This window comes from Cinclus cinclus, chromosome 2, assembly GCF_963662255.1.
Source record: "Cinclus cinclus chromosome 2, bCinCin1.1, whole genome shotgun sequence".
NCBI classification, from domain to species: Eukaryota; Metazoa; Chordata; class Aves; order Passeriformes; family Cinclidae; genus Cinclus; species Cinclus cinclus.
The window spans coordinates 55511490-55536283 of NC_085047.1; the positions used below are offsets into that span (position 1 = coordinate 55511490).

A 24794-nucleotide genomic window follows, 5' to 3' on the forward strand; every position below is an offset into this window, starting at 1 on the left:
TCATGCAAACACCAGTAAGGTGGCTTGAGAGCCCTGGCTTCTCACAGCAGCAAGACATTATCTATCACTTTAACAGTGATATTCCAACTCTCTAGCAGGCAGGAACTCCAAGTGCAAAACATGTACTTTAAGCTCATTGGGTTATGAAACTCTGAGAAAACAGGGAGAAAGACTCTTCTCTTCATTTTGCAGCTCCTGCTGTTAAAAAGAACAGCTACAGGTCCCTGCCTTCCCGAGTGGCAGGACTGGTGACAGCCTGCTGAGCTCACCATTTACAGGCTGATGGCTGCTGTAATCCAACATCTACTGCCTCTCTCTGATGATGGATTCGGCTGAACAGTGGGGTCAGCGATATCTGGCCACTGTGACAGCCATGGCTCCTGGATCATCACAGGTCCTGCTGCGAGATCCTTCTGCAGCTCTTCAGGGTCACCATTTAGGTCTGCCTCCAACTGTGAATATTTTCTTTTTATCATCTGCAATCTTTATACTTTTTCAGACTGTTTAGGTGGACCAGCAAAGGTGCCAGTACAAACCTCCATGAGGGGGCAGTGTTAAAACCACCCAGTAGTCACTATACTTACTGTTCCTTGTCTTCTAGCCCTTTACTAATCCACAAAGAAGTAACAGTCTTCAGCTACAGAACTTTTTTAAAACTTTTGGGAGACGTTTTCCTGTGCATCTGGAAATTGCTCCTTCAAATAACTAGCAAAGCTCTAAGACAAAACTACTTGTACAAAAGCCATGATGGTTGCTATTTCACCTACCCATGTTCCTATTAATTGTATGCTTTATCACAATCACTGCCATTTTGTCTGTCATGGTAGCCTGACTTTTTAATCCTTTAGTCCATGGCCATCCCTAAAACCCTTTTTAAAACTAGGGTCGCATTTATTACTTTCCATTCCTCTGTTATTTAGGCTACGAGATTACACAACACAGCTCATGGGTTGCTCACCAATTTAATTTCTGAATTTTTCTAGGACTACTGAATGAAAAGCATGTTATTGGGAAAGGTATTAATGCTTATTCAATCAATTTGTTTTAAAACCTTTTATTGAGATATCAAATCTGAACTATTCCCTATGAAAATCAACTACTATATGGGGATGCCTGAATCATTCTGTCATAAACCTTGCCAGTGCAATGAATTCAATTTCTTTCTGTAATGGCTTTGTCTTTCTCCTTAACCACAACTATCTATTAAACTCACCTCCTTGCTAGCAAACTTTACACTGGAAAAAGATGGGGTTTGGCTTTTAGAATTTTAGCCCATTGCATTTCAAAATCTCTTTGTTCTGCTTCATATTAGGTCTACACTTGCCAGAATTGTGCTCTTTTCTGCTTTGCTTGCTTGGATTTTGATTTTTTAAAAACCTTTATTTCTATTTATTTCTAGTAGCTTCCTTTACTGCTGAATTATGTTGGAAAAGTCTTATTTAATCAGATTAGAACGGAAAAACAAAGCCCCAATGTATTTTTAATATTTATTTAAACTGTGTCTTCATTAGTATACAATTCTTTTTTTAAACAAGACTGGACTTTTAAAACATTTTAATCTTTTTTTTTCTCCTACAAGTATGACAAACTTGAGTATGATATCTCACTACTGAATGGTTCTTCCACAGTCATTTGTTGTATGTTGATCTAGACTAAATCAAGGACTGTCCTTCTTCTGGATTCCCTATCTTGTTTGCTCAAAAATTAGTGCTCAATGATATCTAAATACACAGCCTGTGCATGGTGCCCTAATGAGGCCTAACATTAAGTTTATCCAGTCTACATATATATAACCAAGAACTGTTGCTGTGATCAAATTTTTGGGTTGTACAGACTCCTCAGACTCCCACAGTTATTTCACAGCAATTGCTTCCATCTCACCAACTAGGCCAGAGCTCTTTAAGTCCTCCTGTTAGCCACAGAACCATACAGAACTACATTTTGTGGTTTATTCTGATAAAATTAAACTATTGGACTATATTTTCTTTGGTACATACTTCACCATTTGTCCACACAGTCCAATCTCTGTAATCAGCCAGGCATTCAACATTCCATCATCTCTGTACAATGTAACACTGACATTTCAGTGTGTCTTTAAAAGAAAGGGTTACATGCAGACCCATTTACAGAAAGAGGGTGACATACCTGGGGAATTCCCGATTGAATTCATCCTTGCCCCTTTTCTGAAGACTCATTACTTTTGAGGCACAGTGGAAGCAGAGCACTATGAGATAGGAATGTGCAAAGATACCAAATAAAAACTAGTGTAGGTTCCTTCCCAACAGAGACCAGATGGCATTTGAAAAAAGGACTGATGAATGGCACAGTTGTGGTTATTCAAGATTTCTGTACCAGGAGATGCTGTGTCAGGAATGGAATACATGAAGGACGCTAAAGAAGGCTAAAAAGTCCTTCTGCATACACTGCAAACCTTTGTGATATTTGCATTTACTTCCTTATGTGAGAGGGGAGAATCTGTTCTTACTGCTGTGGAGAGGAAAAGGGAGGGATGCTTTCAGGACACAATGCCAGTAGCTATGGACTTGAGTTTGACAGCTGAGAAGGCCTCTGGGGCTAGCATTTTTTCTGTTGGCTGCAACTCACTTCTTTTCCTTTTGTGAGGCCTCTGGTTGGAGCACCTCCTTTCTGCATTAAATTATGACGTGGCATTAGGCACAACAGAATCCAACAGCTACACTGCAGCATCCAGTGTATATATTCATTATTTATCTGTACTACCATAAATCTTGGAAGGTCTCAATGTGGGCCACTTTGTATTATGCTGGGCCATGAAAAAACACACAACAAAATGTAGATATGCTTGGATTCTACATAAAGGGACAACAGAGGGATTACAGCAGCAAATGCAATGACACAGTACTACTGTGATATGCATTGGCATTAATATACCTGCAATATAACTGTTGTCTAGTTGGATTGCTTGAAGCTTCACAGTACATAAAACTTATAAGAAAAAAATAGAGGGAAGATAGTGAACACTTCTGTTTATGAAGAAGGCAACCACTACATGAGAGGCAGCTGAGGAGAAAATGTTCAGTGTGGTCTGAAAATTTAATGACCAAATTATGGAAGTTGGCATCATATGTTGATCAAAACCAGAGTCAACCTCTTGATACTGAAGGAGAAGTATCAGGTAGAAGTAGTCCTGATGAGCCATGAAAATAAAGACAGATAGCTTATCTTTATTGCTTTAAAATGAAGCAGGAAATTGAAAATAGCAAAGGAGTAGGTTTGGAAAATGGTATTTACAGTGGAGCAGCAATTTGACTAGCTAATGAGCAAGGCGAGGCTGTATTTTGTCAAGGCAAAGTGAAAGATTTTCTAATAAAGACTTGATCCATGAAAAACCTGCTTACAGAGAAGAATGATCATCCTTCAGGGATTGGAAAAAGATTCCCAAAATGCAGGTTTACACTAGATTTGATGACAAAACAAATGACAGTATGATGGCATCATTCTTAAAGGGTCCAGAGAAGTTTTGTGAGGCCATCAACCTAAATACAAAAAAAACTACTAACAAAAGACCAATAGTTGTAACTGGAAATAAAAAACTGAGGACGTTGCTGAAGAAAATTTTCATGCATTAAATCTGCTTAGGATTGGAAAAGAAGAGGTATATGAAATGCATAAAACATTGTTTTTCCTATAAATACTGTGAAATGAGAAAATTCTTTTGTGTCATTTTTATTTATAACTTGTTACAGCTATCTATGCTGCCATGTTTTGAACTTTCAAGGATTGAAGAAAAACAATGTTCACGATGTTACAATGTGAGGAGTGCCTCCTTCGACACAAATAAAGACATGCTACATTCAGGACAGTCAGGATACAGAGCACAAACAGCAGTAGGGGAAGAGATTTCAGACTTAAAACTAACATGCTGAATGTTCAGGCACATTCCTTTGCTCCTCCTTCTCAGTGCACAGAAGGAAACTTACTCTGTTGCTGTAGTTTTTTGCATGTCAGCTCTTGAGGTATTCTGAAGAGCTGACAAAGTGTAGCTGTGCAGCAAATGCTCACTCCCTACATTCCAAAACATCATCTCCTTCTTTTGATATCTGTTTTCTTGCTTTGGTCCTGTTTCAGTCATTTATAGCATCACAGCATGAGTTAAATGAAAGAAACAATCAGATCAGGTACTCAACAACAGGGGTAAGAAGCAGTGAGTACTGGAGAGTACTGGTTATAGCAGGAGACAATTCAAAGTTCCTCCTCTTCCAAACATTTGTAGCAGCACTACTGCAGGCAGAACAGAACTATGCCCCAACATTATCTCCCTCAAAGTACTGAGAAGTAGCAATCACCGGAAGGAGAAGCAGTCACACCCAGGTGATCTGCCTCTCAGGGGTGATGAGAGAAAAAAATCAGATACAGAAGAAACATGTAGAGGACTCCTCATACCCGACTCATTGGCATGACACCTTCCTTCTTTTTCTCCTCTGAAGTTAGATCTGTTCTGAGGCACTTCTGATCTAGAGGCTCAGCTAGAAGGCTGTGTTTAGGGGGTTTTATTGCAATCACCTAATCTCCTTCTGCTTTTCTTTCTTTCACCCAACTTACTGCAAGTAAAAATATATATGGCCAATAGGATTAAAAGGTGAAAACAGCACACATACAGGTCTAATAATTTTAAAAAGAAAATATATTAATTAGGATTTTTTTATGGAAAATGAAACATTCAGTGTGCTGAAACATCTCCGTTTCTGAAATGAAATCATTATTTCATTTCATATTGAAAAATCTCAATCATTTTATATTGCAAAATCTCAAAAGAATAAGTGTTCAGGTTTATAAACGAGAACTCTGAAAATGCCCATCCCATAATGAACATAATAAAATTGTGGTTTGAGCGCTGTTGAAGGTGATGCATTTCAAAATCATTAAGTTTTGTGTTTGAACAAGAAAGAATGGCTTCTGCTTGGCACTAATTTTATTTAGCAACCCATTGTCTTCTCTTCTTAGTAGTAACTGTCATCTTGAATCCCCAATTCATACTGTAATTCACAAGTAGTCACTGAGTCTTCTTTAAGGCTTCAAAATTCTTATACTCCTCTCCAGCAGAATAAAACCAAACACTTACAAAAAGCACTTACTGAAAGTTTTAAACTTAAATATATTCAGTGCAATGAAAAATACCAGTAGTTATCCATTTAGTTCTCCTCTCAGGTGTATTTTTCAAACCCCTATTAAGGGTTTTGGTTTTGTTTTGGAGGTTTTCATTTGTAGGTTTGTTCTTTTTTTTTAACTGGACTCTGTAGTCTACTTCTGATTTGAGTCTGATTTCTTTTTTGGTCTTGCTCTTTCTTCAAATTTCTTTAATTTCATGCTGCTCTTGTGCCAAGCAATAAAAATAATCCTGTGCTCCTTAACCTTTACTCATCAATTATTATCTGTGTCCTTGCTTCATGAGAAAGAATCTCTAATTGTCCTTACACACAATTCCTCCAGACCTTTACAGCCCCTTGATAATTATCCACAAATTCAGTAACATTTCCAGTTCTTCCATTTTTTTTATATTAAGACACAGCTGAAAACATCCTTGAATTTAAATACCAGAAAGGAAACATCATAAAAAAGGACACAGAGTTTACAATGCCCCTTTTGTTATACAGGGAAAACACCTACATGTAGATTTTGCTCATTTGTATATAAAAATAGGAGTCAAAGCAATGACTGGACCCATAGCTACAGGAAAAGAACTTCCTCCTTAACCCCAGCCTAGATATTTATAGCTATTTTTTGGTGAATCCACTGACATACAATATGGGTAATATGTAGTTCCTGCCTAAGACTATAGCTAATCAGCGTGTATGATCAAATTCACTCATAATGCCAGCTCAGTTTAATTTAACCAAGGTACACTGACACAAATATAAGTGTATATTTATTAACATTTCAGTATTCAACCCAGCGAGACAATTATGTTAGTAAATCAGTTTGCAATAGTTATACAAATATTAGTGGTATAAACAATTTTTATAGATCTATAAATTTCAAAAAGTTTATCAGTCAAAACACAGAGCAAGTCAGAGACACACCATTCTGAAAATAAAGAAAACAAACAACTTAGAACTCCCTACCTAACAGCAGTAGGGAAGAACTTCAGGGTCCCATGGTGAATTACCTAAGAATAATAAAATCCTTAATGGGTATACTGTATATATTTTCTAAGAAGTACTGAAGTAATTTGACATAAGTCGAACCTCTGGATTCACATTTTTATCACTATTAGTTTGCCACCATCAGTAAAGATTAACTATTGAAAAAGTCAATCATTTTGATGTACTTACAGCTGAATTTTCTCATCATGTGACCAACTATCCACAAAGCCTCAGTGCCATTAAGAAGTTTTGAGGAATATAGTATTTGGTGCTGCCAAAAAAACATAATTAAAAGAATGCATGTGAATTATACTAATTTTCTAATTAGAAATGCTTTATGATTAATTCACATCTAAAGTACAAGTGGGGGGATAGCAAGGACTTACATTATCCCAACAGGCAGGTTCCAGTACAATCAATGAGACAGTGATAGAATGCACAGTAAGGAGGCACAGTAGGGTCCTGATCTTGCAACTGAACTTTCACAAAAAGAACCCCGCACTACTGCAGAATCTCCTGAATTTCAATAGGGCCCTACCCACACATAATCAATTACAGAGTCTGCCTATGTGGGAGTAACAACAGCGAGAACAGGACCAGTTCCTCCACACACCTGCAAAAATACCAAGATTAAAAAAAATAAAATTAGTAACATGCAGCAAAACCTACTGATAGCCAGTTTTATTACAGCATTTAGCACATAATAAAGGAGTTCCTTACATCTTTAAGTTGCATGTTATTTATAGGAATTTTTAGCTCCTTTAAAGAATGTTGGCTTAAAATTGCTTATGAATTTTACATCTAGTGACAGCACATTATGGAACCTTTTACTGATATTACTTGAAGTGTAATTTTAAAATTATAATTTTATAAAAATTAATTATCCTAGTTTCTTTGGTTCTATTGTGCAAGTCACTTTTTAGTGCTTCAACCTTCTTAAAATCTGTCCCACAACATTCATTTCAGGGACACAGCATAGGCCTGTGAATTTCATGACTGAGAAAGTATCTGACCACATATAGTAGCATCCATGACTAAAGTCTTCAAAAATACATAATGAAAAGCACAATTAGTAATTTTTAGACCAAAACCAAAAAAATCCTTATGAAAAGCTTTGGTAAGTTTAAGGACTTCATGAACACAATTTAAAACACAGGAAGTGTGCAATATAGTGTTAAACAAGAATACATGACAACTTTGCTGTTCACACAAAACTTAACATCCATTATTTGACCTTACTCTTCTTATTTAAAACACATCTATGTTGATCTTTAAAGGAACATGTTCTAAATTGCAGTATTTTTATATATTACAACCATTTAAAAGTCGGTTAGACATAGGTTTCATTAAGTAATATTTAATTGGTGACACTAGGCAAGACTACTGATGATAAAGGTTTTAAGAACCAATAGATCCTAGAAACATGCAAAAAATAATTTCTTCGTTCCTTTAGTACAGGTAGCTCTGCAGAAGCAACAACACTTAAAACAAACAAAAATCTGGGACCAAATGAAAGGATTTGAGAATTTGACAACCCAAAAGTTTCATAAAATGGAATGCAGTTTGTTTGAGGGTTTTTTTTTTTGGTGTTTTTTTTTTTTTTTTTTTGTTTTTTTTTTTTTTTTTTTTTTTTTTTTTTTTTTTTGGTAATAACTAATTGTTCTCTTCCTGGCTTTGATTTTGTGAAAAAAAACCCCATGGAAATTAGCAGAAAATGGAAATGAGTATCACAACCTTTTGTTCCTTCCAGCCAGGTTGATAGTTTTCAATGGGGCAAAAAAAATTTGACATTTCAAGACAGTTACCTTATGGTACTGAACTGGAAGAGTTTCTTCTCATGTTACTTCTTTCAAGTTTTACATTTCATATGCATGACTATTCTGTTAGGCTTCTGTTATTCTGAGAAATTCAACTGTTTTTAAATAACATGCTACAGCGCTAAATTCTGTTTAAAGAGTGTTGTACCTTGACCCCATCTAACATTACACAGAAAATCTAAAAATATCAGACATATGCCAAATTAGTGTGCCTACCTGAGCCTGTACAGTGAATGACACAGCACCTCTAGCAAGTGTAATCTGCCTGTTCCTGACTGACTGAGATGACTGGGCAGACAATAACTTTGAGTACAATTTTGGTGACAAATTCATGCAGCTACAGATTTATCATTTCCCAAGTTCCACTGCAGTGTGGTAACTTGATGAAGCCTGATCCTAATATTGTTTTCTCTGCCTGTATCTAGCTCCACATATTTCTTCACAAAGGAAGTTAATTGGAATACAATGTGTATTTTCTGCACTGTTCCAAAAGAGTAGGTTGGAGGATGGGTCAGGGACACATAGCTGCAGTCTAAATTACAGTCAATTTCTGAAGAGAGCTGAAAACACAGTTTTACAAGTTTGACAGCGTAAGGAATAGCTCAGAGCTAACATCCAAATAAACTAAGAAGTGAAATACTGAAGCTGTCTCAACAGTTCCCTTCTCTGACATGGACAAGAAAAACATTTTTCTAATCTAGGTAGAGAAAACACTGTATCAGGGAATGATTCACGAGTGTTTTGGGAGACTAGAAGGCCCTGGCAAAACCAAAGTTTTTTCGTGACTAGCAGAAGTAATGAAGTCTAGTTACCTACCTGCGTGCTTATAGGTGCCACCAACACACTTGTGCTGAAGCTAGCCTGGCTGTTTTCCTATTCCCTTCTAAAGAGATTTCTCTGAATTTCAGCATCTGATGTTTAGGAGAAAAGGAGGCAGCTCACATTGTGGCCAGGTCTGAGCTACACGTGTTGACTGGCAGACAAACCAAGCATGCTGACCTGCAAGGCCACAGGTTGAACAGAACAGAAAATTTCTGAGTCTGTGCTGCAGCTTTTTCTACCCCAGGGGCACTATTTTGAGTCCCTTTTCTGGTCACAGCTGTTAAATTTCATTCAAATTGCAGAAACTTGACTTTGTGACCTTTACCTCTATATCAAATGCAGCTGAAATTAAGCAGTGGATTTCAAAGTTACAAGGAGATAACAAGATCCTATACTTCTTGTTTTGCTCAGAACCTAGGCATGAAAACACTGTAGCATAATCACTGTGAAAATAATGATTTTTATGTCAAGTTGTTTTTTTTTTTTTTTAATTCAGGAGTTGCACCACAAAAAGTCAGATACAATAGAGAACAATTGTTACACAGTGATAGCATAAACAAATCCAGAGAATGTAGAGACTGTTTCAATTAAACTAGCTTCATTTTGCAAGGTGAACAGGGCCTTGAATACAGGCTGCTTCATAAAGGTGAAAATTTTACAGAAATACAATTTTTTTAACTTACCCCAACTATAACTGACTGCCCTTCATGGAGATTCCTGCTTCTCTTCCAACTTCATACTGTCTTTCCTAAGGCTTAAAAAAAGTTCAATTATACACAGTTCAATAAAACAGTCACATCAAGTCTAATCAGTCTATTCAGTATACCTGTACTTTTGTGGGCTTTTTGGTTGGGTTGGTTGTTTTTTTTAGAATAAGCATAGTGATTTTTAAAGAATCAACTTAAAATCCTGATCTTACTGCCTGGACCCCGGTATCCCAGATTAGGGAATAGTTTTTAATAATATCTAAAACCTGGTTCCTTTTTTCATAAATAGCATCCACAATGTTCTTTATGTTTACCCTTTCTACTGATATAGCACTACATTTTTAACTTGTGTATTTCTCACTAAAAAGGCAAACTTGAAATCAGAGGGTTTTATTTGTTGGTGGATTCCAGGAAGAAAAGAAATTGAAAAAGTATAATGACCACTCTAAAACTCCAGTACAAGAAGAAGACAGACAAAGAATAATCAGTGTGGAAAAGTTAATAGAAAACTGGACATTAGAGGAAAGATTAGCAGGACACAACAGACCTAAGAAGAGTTAGGGAAGTGAAAGTGATTCAACTAAAAGGGGATGGAACAAAAGAAACACAGTTATATTCTAAGCAGGGTAACGAAAACAAGCTTTTCAAAACGGTTTGACATTGGCCTACCTCTTCTTCTGTCCAAGTGAAAGAATTACATCCATTCAAAACATGCCTTAAGAAAACCTTAAAACCATTTAACTTTAAGCATTTGGAATAGCTAAACTCTGCTCAGCAAAGCAACTAAAGAAGCGCTTAAATTTGGAAATCAATTTACATGCTATTGTTACCTTTCACTAGGTCTGTAGTATTAAAAACACATTCAAAACTGAGCCTCAGCTCCTTACCCTAATAACACTCAGACTCACACTTTGGTGCTAGTCAGGATCCAGACCACTGATTACCAGATAGGCAAAGTCAAACACAAGATGCAAGGAACTAATGTGGATTCAGGCTTTTCTCTCCCATGCTCATGCAAGCATTTTTATTTAAGTGTAAGATTAATTGTTTGATGAAGAGAATGCAGATAGTTAAATGCTCAAAGTTAATTCAAGAATCAGCTCACTAGAAGAAAACTAAAGAAAAAATGCCTGAGAAAGAACAAAGAAACAGATTGTTGAATCTGTATTAAAAATAAATGACCTCTGGGTTACATATCAATGCACTGTGCCTGAAAACCGCTGCTTCTTTCTGGTTTAAGGATTAAACTTTGTTTTTAAAACATGAAATGGTAAAGAACCCTAGCAAAGATTAAGTTTAGTTCTTGATAACAGTACTAAAGTAATTCTTAACACAGGGTGTAGCTCAGATGTTGGCATAAAGGATTCAGCATCTCTCTTGGCTATTTAAACACATTTGTGCTTCCAAACCCAGTTTGGTAAACAGCTGAGACAGGGTTAATAGCCCATATTCCAGGAGGATAAACTGTGGAAATCATAAGCCACTAACAGGGCTCTGTCCCTTTTACTCTATAATACAGTCACTAAAGAAAAACAGAAATTGACCCATTTGTTGAGATAACAAAAAAGGTTTGGGGCATCTCAGCAGTCTCTGAACTTCTGGTCACTGTGATCCATCTCCTGAACTACGGATCATTCTGTGCACCATTATTTTAAACCGTCACCTATCTAAATTACCAGGAAGTCAACAACACTTAACAATTATATTCTTACACATGCAAGCCCCTGCTGCCAATATTCCATCCTTTATTTATATCTCTGAAAGAAAGGAAACTCCTCATTTTTAAGATCTATGCTTAATAAATCCATCCATACAAAATCATTACCTAGTGATTCTTATGAGTAGGATTAAAGACCTAATTAAGACAGTGAAATAAAGAGAGAAATAGTTCCTCTATATTCAGACACCTTTTCACAAAACGGCTAAACAAAATAATGTTTTGTTCTTTCCAGGAGAATTATGAGCACTACTAAACTACTACTAAAATACTATAAATGTTGTGAAGCTCAGAGTTCAAAATTTCCCGGAAACTGGAGAAGCAAATTAACATCTTGCATCAGTCTTAAAAGAAACAAATTGTACAGCAAAAGAGCAAACAAACTAATTAAAAGCACTTTTAGATCCCTCATTCCTCCGTTCATTTAGGTAGCATTTCATTTAGTTGCAGGCATACACATCTGCAAAATTTAAACCTCAGACTTTCAAACAGTTTCATATATCCTGAACTTCACTCTTCTAAGTAGTTCTACGGATAAAAATATTCATATGAACAGAGTTAAGCACAGGACTACGGTTAAAGAAAGTAATAAAGACATTAACTAATTAATTCAGTGTATCATTAACAATTATTTTGAAGTTCAGGAGAGCAAAGAATAAAACAAAGCTTGAAAAATTAACAGATGAAACATGGGGTGTGGAAGAGAAATTAGGTTATGGTCTCAGAAATTACCCTACAAAAATGTAACTTCAATACCTATAAAATGAAAGAATCAGTGCTAAATAGAAAAAAAAAATAGAGCATCCCTAACTTAATAGTCACTACAACCACACACACTCTTTTCTCACCATTTGATGAGTCTTCTTTGGTTCAAGATTGAAGTTCATGGCTGCTGTGCCTGCTGGCCACTGTTCTGCTGTCAATAATCCATGAATAAAAGAATGGGCTTCAGTTTTCATAGATACCAAGCCAGAACTTTTCACAACAATTAAATCCACAAAAATATTAAAATTTTTAGAAGTTACAGTTAGACCATTTAAGCAAAACCTTACCACAGAACCTAAGTTTAATACCAAATCCTTTCTTAAATCCTCAGGAATATGTTTGCTATTATGAGTCAGGCCTATAGATATGCTGGAGTCAACACAATAAGGTGCTAACAAAATATAGAAATCCAACCTTTCGATGACTACACCACTAGTCTTTATGCTATATTGAGCATCTTAGTGGCTCAAAAAAAAAAATCTAAATGGAAGGTTTGCTATTGAAAAATCAAGAAGTAAAAGAAAAAAAGCTAGTTGTATTTTTCATGCACATACTTCTTGCAGTCCTTACAGTCTACAAAAGCATCCTTAGATCAGATTTATCCTGGCAAACTCAAAACTCTGTTTTCATTGTACAATAGCAAATGCTATACACTTTAGTCCTTTCTATATCACAACCTCTATCATGGCAAACAGACTAGATTTGCAAAAGCAATGAATTCCAAATCCTGTATTTGTCAGGGTAAATTAGAGACTGAAAGGCTACAGCAGAAAGCAAAACACACATGAAGGAGGATGCCCAATTACAGCTACTAGGTTATTAAACTGAAAGTTTAAACTTCAAGTGATACAAAATTTACAGGGAAGGCCTCAAGGGAGGCTGACATGAATCTATAACAAGGATCTAGAAGGCTGGATGAGTACTGGGGAAAGACAGGGCTCAAATTAGAAAAAAAAATAGGAAAAAAATACAAATTTCCACTGGTTCTAAATCCGTATACCACATGAACACTGAATACCAAAACAATATGTAGGTGTGCAATTATTATAATCATGGAGGTGTACCTTAGTGATTCCCAATTGGTCTAACTTATATAAGAATTTTCCAGATGAAATGGAATAACATGCAAGAACCCAGGCAAGCCAAATAATGTAACTAAAAAGCTACACAGTAATAACACAATGCCAGTTTTCATTACAACAAATTCCTCTAATCCTCATAGTTGTAAAATAAATCTTAAGAACACATAGCAAGGTAATTTGTAAAGTAATGCATGCCTGAGCCAGAAGACAGCCTCCAGCTTTCTAACCATCCCTGGTTATGAGCTTCTGTGTCATTTCAGCAGACAAGTGCCTTGCTTTGGTTTTGCCACCTCTCAACTGGATCTAAGCAATCCAGTGTATCCAAGCATGAAGCCTGCTGCATATAGGAAATTCCAAATACAGGCAGATGAGGGGATGTCATCTCAGCAATGTAGGTTATTATAAGTTCCTCTTTATACTGATTTTCTCTAGACTTTTAATTTACAAATTTGGGGTCTCAGGATTCTCCAGGACATAAACCCAGGGCTCCTAAAGAAGTGCCTTCTAGGTCTCTAGACTGGGTCCAGTTGTCAACAGTTTTCCTCATCTAACATAAGAGAACCTATGCAAGAAGTGGGAAAAAAAGCTGAAAGCTCCACAGACAGAACTTTCTCAGGGCTGGTGAAAGTCTAAGAAATTTAACTGCCTAAGAACTAAGGGCCATCAGAAATCTAAATGCACCTTGTTTGAAGAACAAAACATATTACTTCAGCTTTACCTCACTAACATAAAGATATAACATGTATGGAAGAAAAGACAGATACAATAAACTGAAAACATTCAATTGCACGTGCTCCTTGCCTTGGCAACAAAAGAACAGATAATATGACAACTGCTGGCCATATCACTTAATACTGTATGAGGAGATTCTCTGACAATTTAATGGCACTCTCTGAGGAGAAGAACCTGTAACACAGGACAGGCACTATGAGGAGGTGTTCAGAGAGTGCTGTTACAAGAACTGCCTGAAGAAAGGAGTCGATTATAGAAACTGAAGCTTAACCTCGTATCTGGTACCAGAGCAGATAAGACACCCACCACTCTGATGAGTCCAATTTGTTTGGGATGGAAATTTTATCTAAAGGACTGACATTACTTTTGGTGAGGTTCAAAATCCCTTTCTTTTCCTTCTGTCCTCAGCTGTGTTCCTGTTGTGACTTTTTGGCTTGGCTAGTCACTGAGGAAACACACTGATGATCATCCCCTCCCAAATGCTACAGCTAAAGAATGCAATATCCACCTCCTCTTACATGAATTTTTACACTACAGTGCCTTTCTCGCTTGTTCTAATTATCAGTTATTTACCCATTCAGATCCACAAATTATTATAATTGTGCATTATTAAGGAGATATGGATAAAAGGTGTAAACTAAGATTATTACATTAGGTTTAAGCTTTATGCAGTCCTAAGTAATTCTGAGAATAATGATTGTGTAATGTCACCATTAGCTTTGTAAGTGTGAAACACAAGAACATAATAATGAAGAGAACTACTCAGCGTGCTTACACATAATAATACACATTCCAGTCTGTTCAGAACTGGGGCCTATGTGCACTGAGAATGGAACCTGAGAGCAAGTAGTAGATATTAAGGGATGTAAAATGTCATTAAAACTGTCATTAAAAATCTTAATGAAATCTTAGGAATGATACCCAAAAGGACAGTAGTGTCCTATTCATATTAGATAATACCATGTATCATAGAAAGTGTATCACAGAATATTAAGATACTATTTTGTACATTTTTTTTAATATTAGGGTTGGAAAAATGGGTGAAAAATAATAGCTGGAATTATTTTAGGGCAAAACTATACACAATATAAGTGCAGAGAAGTGGTATCAGCAACACCATCATTTTATATTTTTCTTTACTGTTTTCAGTCTATTTCACCTGCAAAGTTTTCTTTTCACAGGCACATAACCTTCAGGAAAAAAATTAGAAAACATGTACTATCATTCTTTTCAGCTATAAGGTACACTTTTTGAAAATTTTGCTCAGAGTAATTTTAATAAAAGAAGAGCAAAAAAGTAAATATACTGTAAGTCATTTATATGTCCTCCTATTTAATAGAATGGCTTTACGATCTGAAGTTTTGTCATCTGGCTCATTTTTACTGAGAACCTAGTTTAAAAACAATAGGAATCAGTTTCTTTAGCAGCACCAAACTTCAATTCAGAGGAAAAGAAAATAACAAATGCATAATATTAGCTATGTGATTACTTACATGTTGCATCACACTACTTTTTTCCTTAAGGAGCTCCAGAATTACATACTCTGTCACTCAGCAGCAGTAGTTTTCGTAGCCATGATGGTCTAGGTTTTTGAGCCCAAAAGCTTGGTGTTTTGTACTGTGGCAGTGTTAAAAAAAAAAATAGTGAGAGAAATTACCTCTCCCTTTCAAAACTTGTTCTGCTTATATTTTGTCAGTGCAGCTCTAGCAGGGAGCAGTGGAATCATGAAAAGCATTAGGCCCTGAGCCTGCTAGCGCTCGTCTGCCAGCAGTCCAACAGAGTTCAAGAGGACTTGCTCACAGACGTGAAGATTTTGAAAGTCAGTGGGAACAGAGCTCCCAGACTCCCATTATGTACTTTTGAAAAATCTTCCCCTAAGTCATGAGAACAACAGTTCGCAGGTCTGAGGCCCCTGCTTTCCTTTCTCTTTCTGAAAAGTGCATCAGGTTAGGGAAAAAAACCCGAAACACTGAAGGCAGAAAGCTCGAGGAGCGGCTGGCAGGGATGCGCTGGGTCTCCCAGCCGAGGCAGGGTCCGCGGAGCTCCCAGGGAAGGACCCTTTCCGAGGCACAAGTCAAGTGCAGGCAGCGAATGGCTCGGGCGGCACGGCAGCCTGCCTTCCCTCCGCGGCTTTCGGCAGCTCGCTAACCTCCATCTCGGCTTCCCCATTCCTGAAACGCGGGTGGTAGCACTACCCCGGCCATCAGGTACCTTACAGTCAGTCACAGCTTGGGGCGGAGGGGAGGATGCGGCGTGAAAATGAAAGTTCGCCTTTTCTCCGAGCGCTCTGCGCGCAGCCGAGGCGGGAGCGCTGCCCGAGTTGAACCTCGCTCCATCAAGTTCCTCCGACAGGGCCTTATTGCCTTTTACTTTTTTTTTTTTTTTTTTTTTAGTGTGGGGCTTTTCGCTGTTGGCTTGGGGGTTTTGTCGTTGTTGATTTTTGGTTTTTTTGGTGTTTTTTTTGTTTGTTTGTTTTTTTTTCTGCAATGACCAGTGTAGCGCGCTCCGGGCCCGCTCTGCCCCGGGATGAGCCCACGCAGTCCCGCTCTGCCGCTCGGGGGCTGCTCGCAGGCCCGGCCGGGGGGAGGACGGGGGACGCCCCGGGGCGCTGCCGCCCGGAGCCGGTGCGGCGGCAGGAGGGGGATGGGGAGCGGCGGCTGCCAGTCGGGATCGGGATCGGGCCCGCCCGCTGCGGGCAAGCGCCGAGCGCTCCGAGCCCTGCTCCGGCTGGACGCGCGGCCATGGTGGGGGACGGGGGGGGAATCAGGCTGCAACCTGAGCGCAGCGGGAGCCGCGGGGGTCCTTGGAGGCGCGGGGGGGGGGGTGGGGGGGGCGCGGGGGAGAGGCGCTGTTGATATTTTCCTCAGGTCCTCTTGGCGCACATTCCCCCTCCCCCAGCCAGGCTTCCTTTCCCTACCTTCCCAAAATCCGCTGTCGTGCCCCCCCTATCCACCCCCCTCCCTTCCACCGGCGCCTTTACCTTGACAAGTTCGCGGGGCCAGCGGAGGTCTCGCTCCCCCTCTCTCTCTCTCTCTCTCTCTCTCTCTCTCGCTCCCTCTCTCCCACACACATCTCTAACGCGCCACCTCTCCCCCGCGGGCCCGGGCTCCGGGTGACATTTCCCCCTCTCTCTCTCTCCCTCCCTCCCTCCTTCCCTCTCTTCCCCCCCACCCCCCTTTCCCCATTAGCGGCGGTTGGGTCGGGAGCGCGCGGTGAAGCGGGGAGGGCGTGGAGCGCGCGCGCGGGCGGCGGGAGCGGGGGGGGGGGGGGAGGGGCGGCATTGACAGCGAGCGCCGTGTCCGTGCGGCGCTGCCGCCTCAGCCCCCGCGCGCGCCCCCCCCCCCCGTTCCCGGCATGCCCCGGGGCGGCGGGGCTGGCGCTAACGAATTTGAATGAAGAGCCCTCCGCTCTTTCGGCGCCATTTTCGAGTGATGCCCGATCGCATCGCTGCTGCCGCCGCCGCGGGGGAGGCGTGGGGGCCGCCCGCCCTCCTGCCCCGCGAAACTCACCTCCCTTTCCCTCCGCTACCCCGCTTCCACCCTCACCGTCGCGCTTCGGAACGGGTGCCGCCGCTGCCGCCGCCGGCACAGGCGGTAAGAGCCGGAGGGAGCGGGCGCGGCTGGGGCAGCGGGAGCTGGGCGGGCGGGGGAAGAGCGTCTTTGGAAAACGGGGGCAACCTGCACCCCGCCGCCGGGAAAAGTCACGTCGGGAGCCTGGCGGGCAGCGGGCGGGAGGCTTCGGGATGTGGCGGCAGGTCCAGAACGGATCTGTCACTCGCTTCCCTCAGCCTCAGCGGTCGGGAGCGGCCGTCTTCTCCGGCAGGTAACCCCGCTTGCTCCCCCGGGGCGGCACCGCGCCCGGGCGGGGATCCCGGGAGCGCCGCTTATACTCGGCCCGGGAAAAGCGGCGCGGAGGCGAGCGGGGGGGGCGAGCGGGAGCCGCGGGACAGCCGGAGCTCCTGAGGGTCCCGGTGCCCCGCGCTCCCGCGACATGACAGGACAGGCTTCCCCGCATCTCCCCTGCGCTCCTTACCCCCGCCCCCCCCCCCCGCCCCCCCCCCCCCCGCCAGTGGATCCCTCCCGCCCGCCTTCTCCCCCCCGCTCTCCGCCGTGGAAATTTCGGGGCAGCGCCCGGGACACGGAGGCTCCTGCTTCCCGGCTCTGCAGCAGCAGCCAGGATGACTTCCACACTTACATGCACATCTCTCTTTCTCCCCCGCCGCCCCCAAACCCCCCCCCCCCCCCCCCCGCCTTCTCCTTCGTCTCTCCCCGTGTTTTCGTAAACTGGATTAATGCCCCTTCGCTCTTTCTCTTCCCTTCCCCTTCTCCCCCTGCACCCCCCCACCTCAAAAAAATATATAGAGGACAACCTTCGGGGTTTTTTTTCCTCCGTTTGTTTCCTCTCCATGTTAGCAGATTAACTTCTCCGTTTAAGCGCTTTCTCCACCTCCCACTCAGTCGCTTAATTTCCCGTGTCGCGATACGGAGCCGCCTTTTGCAGGAACCCGGGTGACGGTCGTGCTGCCACATGCTGTCACATTTATCATCTCTGCCCCTTTGGGTATTAACGAATGACCAAAGTGCTGTTCATCCCGTATTGCACAGAGCTATTTTTTTCCCCTTGCAGCGTTAAAACGCGAGTTTCCTTCCTGGGCTGGAGATTGGGAGGTGGGGGGGGAACATAATCCGAGACTATTTGAATCGTGCCAGCTATTTGTAGGTGTTTTTCCTCTCCTCCCACACACCCCAAAACCGAGTAAATACCCTCCCCATAGATAGCCCAGCCTAATACTGTGATCAGAGCTGGCCATTCACCTCCTCTTCTCCGCCTACAAAATTCTCTGTCTCTGTCACCCGGGTCGCTATTTGTCATTGGCTTAGCTATTTTTTGGTGGTTGTTTCTATGTCATTTCTCGGTGTCCAGCAAGCTCTCGGTCTCTCGTAGCTGTATGAACGCGATCGTGTTTATTGTGATAGGCGCCGAGATCTCTCGCAGCCTGAGCGCTGGGCGATTCCCCCTCCGCGCACACACACACACACACATACATACACACATAATATGTGACACGGTGCCTTTTTCTCCACGACGCCGTTTAACCCCCTCGGGGCCGGCTCTGGCGTGGGCGCTCGCGTTTCGGAGTTGCGCACACAGGCTCACAAGGCATCTTTTTGTGGCGGGAGCGCCGGCGGAGACAGCACCGTGCGGCGGGGCAGGGAGGGAGCTCGGGCGCTGCCAGGCCAGCGGGCTTCTTCCCAGCCACAATTTCTAAGCGTTACTTTTTATTCCTCTTCCTACTTCCCTCTTCACTTTCGGCCGTCCGACCTTTTTTTTTATTATTATTATTATTATCGTTATTATTTCATTTTTTTTTCCCGGCGGCAGGAAGGCGTATGGATATTTTTCCCGATGCCGTGTGAGCGGCGGGCGCCCGGGGCTGCCGTCGAGCTGGCGGGCGCGCAGGATGCGCAGCGAATGCAGCATCGGGCTCCCCGTTAAGGCGCCCGTTCAGCGGAGGCTGGACCGGCTGCTGCCCCCCCGGTTGCCTGCGGGGCTGGGAGGTTGGACCGGGTCACAGCCTTTCCCCGCTCCTCTTCCTCCCCCCAAACTGCCCCCCCCCGTCCCCCGCTACCCCCCCGTGCATCCCTCCGCGGCGTTCAAAGCCAGAAGCGGCCGCCTTGCGCTTAGCACCCCGGCCACCGAAAATAACGAGTTAACCGAGGGACGTAGGAGGGACGTAGAGAAGAGTTGGGGTGCAGAAGTGCTGTACAAAAGATTTCTGTGTACATGGCTGAGAGCGTGTAGTCTTAAAGTGAAATGCAAAACTTAGCGTTTCCAGCATGGCAACTGGATTGTGATTGAAGGTATTTTCTGTGTAATGCAGAAATCCAACAGTGCAAGGAGAGTTTTCTGTCTCGAATCCCTAGTTTCCCTGGATTATTTTAATCCGGTATGTAAATCACACTTTTTGAGGCTTTTGGGTTTTTTTTTTAACCCCCTGGGAATAGCTGCTTAGTTTGTCTCTGCAATTCATACCTTTGTGCCCTAATAGAAAATTCCACTTAATCCTTGAAATTGAGATACTAGTAAGATCCTATTGAGATTTAGCACTCATTTCTTTAGCTCTGCATCATTGCTTTCAGAGTGTTTTCAGAAACGTTTCTAACAGTCAGTATGGGAATGTGCACAAAGCTGTTTCTCTGTAGCTGTGTATACTTTGAAATATCAGGATTTGAAGAGATTTACACTACTCCGCTGTGGAAGTGCACTCACAAACACTGACTTTCACTTTCAATGAAATAACTGTCCTGACTCATGGCTAATTTGCAAAAGACCCTCTGTAATTCAGTATTGTACAGGTGCGTGTGCATTTTTCCCCACTATTCGGTAATCATGTTCAATAGCATGCAATTTATACCTATTTTTAATTTTAATTAAAATCTCTGATTAGCACATATTTGACTACATGAAACAACTGTTCTTTTAAGCTTTCTTATTTCTCATCTGCACTGTTCTCATATTTTACAATTTCATAAATGTGGGTGTGGCTAAAATGAAAACAGCTAATATGAATATATAGTGTATTTTAAGTAATTTTCCCTTTCTTATACTTGATGTACTCCTTATTTTGAGATGTTTAGGGGGGGAAAATCATGTAGCTTAAATAGACCCTTGTAGAGTTGCTTGCATTTTTTATCTCAGTTAAAATGTCAAACATTAACTGGGATTACTTGGCCCTGGAAAAGTTACATTTGGAGGAAGTATCAATTGAACTTAAATATCTAAATGTATATATTTATATTTTTTCAATAAGTGAAAGCTAAAGTTCTATACCTAATTAAACCTTGCTTAGATATAACATATAGCATAGTGTCTGTATTTATTTATTTTTTTAATTTTAATTTTTTTTTCTTTGTTTCTTTTGAGTCTAATCCTTTATCTCAATTCTTAGGAAAAGCATCCAAATAAGCTTCATTTGGTTGGGGCTTTTTTTTTTTCTTTTTTTTTTTCTCTAAAGTTATACTGAAAGTTTCCAAGAGGTACCCTTTCATTTTATAGATATAAATCTACTGAAGCTTGAAGTAACTCTTGCAAATTTTTAATTTTTAGAAATAACAGTAATTTCCAAGTGTGACTGTATCTGTGTGACTTTTTAATGTGTTAGGCTAGTACATAATAGAAAGCTTATTGTAGTAACATTTTAAAGGCAGACTACATATACAATACCAAGGTATCATGGGGTTCTTTTTCTGTTTAGTTCATTGTTTGGGTTTTTTATCTTTAGCTTCTAGAATTCTGAACCAATTACTATTCTATCCAAAATGTAATGTCATGGAAGGAAGGATAAATTGGAGTCTTTAATTCCTTAATTATTTTTATGACCAGTAAGTCAAATTTTGCACTGAAGTACAGCTGGAACTGCATACAAACTACCTGGCTCTGTATATCCTGCCTGTGAACACTGTGTGAAGGTGCACACCTCACCCATCTTGAGTGTCAGAAGCCATGCTAACAGGTGTATCACTCCTTTTCTGATACACTTTTACACATGTAAAAGCACATGAGCTTTCTTTACAGGAAAAGTATCCACATATCAGTTAGTGATCCTTTTATAGAACCTTACTGGGTTTTGTGATTTGCTCTGGAGAGCAATTAACTACTGAATATGTAAAGGAGAACCAACACCCTTATCACTGTATTCTATGAATATGCTGCAGGTATTCTGCTTTGTAGATGCAGTCATCCACCCACACCCAAAGGCCCATTGCAAGTGATTTGAGTAATTCACATTCATTACAAACTGTCAAGGCTAGAGCGCATCTTAGACTAGTTTTGACTGTCTGTGAAAGAAATAGGGAGTGAAATTGTAGGCTTTTGTGTAGCTACAAAAATATTTTTATCAGAAAGTTTTTGAAACTAAAAATAACTTCATGTAGAGCAGTAAGTGTTCTCCACGGATTTTTTTCCCACTATTGTTGTAAGTTCTAAACTCTTAATATCCAACACTGGAACCTGATCTCAAAAAATTATGCTTTCTATTATCAGTAGTACTTGGAAAATTTTGTCTGTACAGGCTGCCCAAATTGTTTTTGAACTCGGTCTTCTGTGACACTTCTCACAGCCATCTATGTTTTTAATAGAACTGGTAATGTGTTTTAAAGACAGGAAAAAAAGTTGATATGCCCCTCAAATCGAAAAGGGACATCAGACAGGGTAGAGAGGTGTAGCCACAGATTTCCAGTAACCTCTTTTAGTCAGTGAAAATGTTGATTTGCAATTTGTAATTATTTTTTTTTGTGCATTATTGTCAGGGGTTATGTCGAATTTTTAGGTTACTGGTGTATTAATACATAAGCTGGATTTCAAAAAGAATCTCTGTTGAAAAATGTCTTCATTGTGGATACTGTACAGTTTCAGAAATACTCAGAGTAAGCTAGATAAAAAAATTTCTGTCCATAAGGGTGTAAGGCAATGTCTGTACTGATTATTTTTTAACCCTTTCCTGTAAATTTTTAAAACACTTATTCTAATAAAGAAGCTTTGGGATGCAGTTGCTTTTACCACAATTGAGGAACAGTTCTGATGTTAGCTTTCAATGCTGTGGTAGAAATTCAGAAGATTTGGATAAGTGTTAGAGGAGGGAACACAACATGAGTTCTAGTCCAGCTAACACTTTCTTGGTTAATTTTTAATTCTAAAATTTGCATGTAATAATATTTTTAGTTTATTGTTAAAAACAAAAAGTTTTTTACAGAGAATACTGAATTTTTAAACTTTAATTCTTAACACTTTTCCATAGCTCGATAATGAACAGTTGCTAGTGTATAAGGATGACATCACACACATTTATTACCATATGCACACAACAGTAGCAAATGTAAATTACGTACATTTAGCTTTTATTTTGTTAAAGGTTTCCCAAGATGCCTTCTAAAACTGAAGGTGATATTGTTATATTGCTCAAAACTGAGAAATAGAAGTGACTTTCAGTGATCGTTGTTAATGTCTGAAGGAAAGCACTGTTAGAAATAGGACCCCCCCACACACACACCCCGTGACTATTTAGTTTGTTTTCAGACACTGCAGTGTGTGTATCTGCACTAAATAGATTATTAATAAACTTTTCAACATTTAATCTGGTTCCAACTAATTATTTTATTTAGCATGAGCTGTAATTCAGTTGAAGATTTGAGCTGAGAAAAAGATAATTACACATTGTATAGGACTTAGGCATGTATTTTAATTTTAAATAGCTTTATTTAAGTCCAGTTTCAGTATAATATTTCAAGTATGTTCAGTCTCAATATAAGCACGGGGGGGAACAACAACTTCGGTGGATTTGGTTTATGAACAGAAAGTTGTTTTTATTTTGTTTTAAAAGGTGAAATAGATGATGTGTGGAATAGACAAAAATACAAACTCATTTTTCTTGTTAAAGCAGGGTGCTTATTATAAGTCCATAACTGTGAGGGGGGGTTGTAATATTTTCTGGAATGCTCTTAAAGAATAAAGAACAAATTTATGCAAGTATTTGTAAGCAGGTGACCTAATCTAGGCATCAGCTACTCATTTATTAGGCATAGGATGTGTCTCGTTATGGTGTCTACAATGAAAAAAATTCAAATACAGTCAAAACAGATTTAAGATTTTGTCTGTGTGAATGCAATATTTCCTTCAGCAGCTGTTTGGCTATAGTTACTGTATCTGTCAAGTTATACTTTGTCCTTACCTGATCATGGCTGCTGCTTTTGTTGGTTTGTGTTTTTCTTTTTTTTTTTTTTTTTTTTTTTTTACTCTTAAAATTTTGTTTCAGCTCTCAGAATGTATTATATGACTGTAATTTTTCCATAATATGTTTTAAAGTAGCTAATATTTGTAGGCTGAATTTTAATAAAGGCAATAATGGTACTGCCTGGAAGAGCAAAAAAATTCGAACTCCTTAAAGCGAAACACTAGCATTTAAAGTACTTAACCGTCAATAGCATATTTTAGGAAATATGGAAACACAGTAGTGATCACACATCTATTAAGTAGTTTACTTACTAAAAAATTTAGCTGTTTCCTTATTTGAGGGTGGAGGGAGGGATTGGTAGTGGGTAGGAAGGGAGAACAACACCTCTACACCCCTTACTCCTTTCCCCCCCCCCCCCCCCTTCCTTCTTCCTCTTACTTTCATCTTAAAATGCTGCGGGTAGAATGAAAGCAGAAACATGCTAATCTGATTTGTTTCAGGAGGCTTCTGATAATAAAGAGGCATATCACAGGTGTTCCTAATCAAGTCAGTTTGGTTTTAAAAAAAAAGTATTTTTAAAATTAGGATTTCCTGTAACATAGACAATGCGAGGGTCAAGCTGATGACCTACATCTATGTTTGGGGATCAACCATGAAACTGTGGGTGTTGGAAATATGTTATAATACATGACATTTTTATTGCAGGTTTTGACCTTTCAATAGAGAGCTGATTTTGGAGAACGGCTTACTCCTGTGATTGAAAAACTCTCTGGAAGGTTGATGGAGCATGAGCATGGTATATATTATATTAACATTTCTCTTATTACATGTGTTCTTTATTTTAAAAAATGCACACAGTACTGTAACATTCAGATTATTCAAAATAGGCCAGTTCTGATGGGATTGTTCAAGAATTTATTATTTGTTAAAATAATTCTTCTTTACACTCCTCCTGTAAAATTATAAAACACTAAATAAAAGTATTAACAGAGGCTGTGCTCAGAAGGAAATGAAGTGGCCAAAAATATGTGTAAAAAGCTGAGTTTGCAGCAGCCTTGATCCATCTGAGCCATGTAAACTCTCCATATAGTATTTTTCTCATATTCCTGTCTTGGGAATTATCCCAACTGAAATGTTGCTAATCCAAAAACAAAGTATGGATATTATAAAAAATACTTTTCAATAACTGTTTGTTTTGTTTTGTTTTTTGTTGAGGCAGTGTATTAAAGAATAGAATAGAATAGAGGGCTAGCTGAGTGTATTTCCATGTAGTGTGTAAAATTTGGTTTTAAAGGCATTA

General features: G+C 39.9%; 2 long non-coding RNA genes across 2 annotated transcripts in view; one reads left to right on the top strand and one right to left on the bottom strand.

Annotated features, from left to right (window-relative positions):
• LOC134041237 (uncharacterized) overlaps nt 1–24794 on the top strand; it is a 77327-nt gene that overhangs the window by 33278 nt on the left and 19255 nt on the right. Inside the window, exon 3 of the long non-coding RNA XR_009932967.1 lies at nt 24200–24290. This is a non-coding gene — a long non-coding RNA (uncharacterized LOC134041237). The remainder of the gene's footprint in view (nt 1–24199; nt 24291–24794) is intronic.
• On the bottom strand, nt 6510–15338 carry LOC134057746 (uncharacterized). The gene is made up of 4 exons (XR_009934365.1): nt 15258–15338; nt 12034–12101; nt 9445–9515; nt 6510–6735 (listed from the first exon to the last, which is right to left on the bottom strand). It is a non-coding gene; the product is annotated as an uncharacterized LOC134057746 (long non-coding RNA).